This window comes from Triticum urartu, chromosome 3A (genome assembly GCF_056163025.1).
Source record: "Triticum urartu cultivar PI428250 chromosome 3A, HENAU_Tu73, whole genome shotgun sequence".
Taxonomy (NCBI): Eukaryota; Viridiplantae; Streptophyta; class Magnoliopsida; order Poales; family Poaceae; genus Triticum; species Triticum urartu.
Genome location: NC_141875.1, coordinates 648,354,695 through 648,356,351, shown reverse-complemented (window position 1 = coordinate 648,356,351; position 1,657 = coordinate 648,354,695).

Below are 1,657 nucleotides of genomic sequence, written 5' to 3'. Positions count from 1 at the left end.
TTCCTTGGTTGCGCTCTTGCAAGAGTTGCAAAAGCATTTGAGTGTTGGTGTTGGTGGCTGCCATGAGAGCTTGCCATGTCTCCGGAGGTGGACGTGGTGGCGGAGGATCCAGATTCTGACGCGTTGGAGGAGCCATCCTGAAGAGGTTGACATCCGTTAGCATCTTGAAAGACATATATTCAAGCTGAATCAATGGATCAAAATTGCAACATATAGCCTTAACATTCGAACAAGAATGAATGAATGCATTCCAAAGTAAATCATCACTTAGATAGGGATAGATGAATAAAGCAACAAGGTACGGATATGAATAAATAATTGGCAAGGATTACCCAATCACAAACCAAATATCTGCGGAAAGAAATACTAGAGTGCCGGGGTTTCTGATCCACGGACACCTATGGGACCGGCGGACCGGCTTCCTTTCGGTTCGGCGGGGGGCGGAGGTTGCGCAAAGAGCAGATCGAGGTGAAGCACGCGGGCGGTTGGTCGTGCGAAGAGTAAATCGAGGCGAAGCATGCGAGCGATTTACCCAGGTTCGGGCCGCACGGATGCGTAAAACCCTACTCCTGCTTTGTGGTTTGGTATTGATTTCTAGCTCGGGAGCGCGGGGTGCTACAGTACACGCCGGCGACTAGCGAGACCGAGCGTGGGTGTTGGAATGGCCTCCTCCCGAAGGCTCTCAAAATGGCCGACCCCACTCTACGTTGCACATGGGCCTCCTTTTATACTCAAGGGGTTACCGACATGGAGCAACGGGGGCCAAGGGCAAAAATGGAAAGGGTGCCGTGGATAGGCACAGCTAGGTGCTGTAGTAGGCACAGCTACCCGCTACAGTGTTATCATACCTAACCCTGATGGCAGGGGACAAGGGCATTAAATGCCCGTCTGTGTCACCTAAACAGTACCGAGAGGGACCGCTAGGGACACCACCGTTTGCCACGATGGTTATCTCGTCAGCGCCTGTTCGCCACCTCGCACCCCTAGCTGTGCGACCTCCTGCCACATGCGCTTGGGAGAGGCCCCCAGAGCGACACGTGGTGGTTGTGCTGGAGCGCGGGCTCGGAGAGGCGGTTCCCGCGGCAAACTCCTCGCCGCGGTCGTCCTCTTGCCGCGTCCGGGAGCTTGTCGCTCACCGGGCCTCGCCGGGACGCGTGGTGCGCCACGGCAGGTTTTCTTGGCATGCCTGGGTTGGCCTTCCCGGCAAGCTCCTCTTGCCGGGGTCTCGTTTCCTTCCCGGCAAGCTCCCCTTGCCGGGGCCTGGAGATGCTTTTGATAGCTTTCCCGGCAAGCTCCTCTCGCCGAGGTCTTGTCTTGGGTATTTTGTTCTTGAATGGTCTTCAAAGTAGCCGCGGAGGGTCTTGGCGGTCACCCGGCAAGCCTTGCCGCGGGGATGCTGTGACTGCCCGTGCACGAGTTCGGGGTACTAGGGTACCCCTACTCTAGTACACCGACAGGAGCCCCCGGGCCTGGGACAGACACGGTGCCGAGCGCTGTTGGGCGAGGCCCAAAACAGTGCACGGGCATGCGCGGCCTAGGTCACGCCGCATATCTCTCCGCTTCCGCCGTGCACGTCCAGAACGGCACGCGTCAAACGCGGCGCCGTGGGTGACGTGGGCGGCGTGCGCGGGGCTAAGCCCTGCGAGCATGCGTCGGG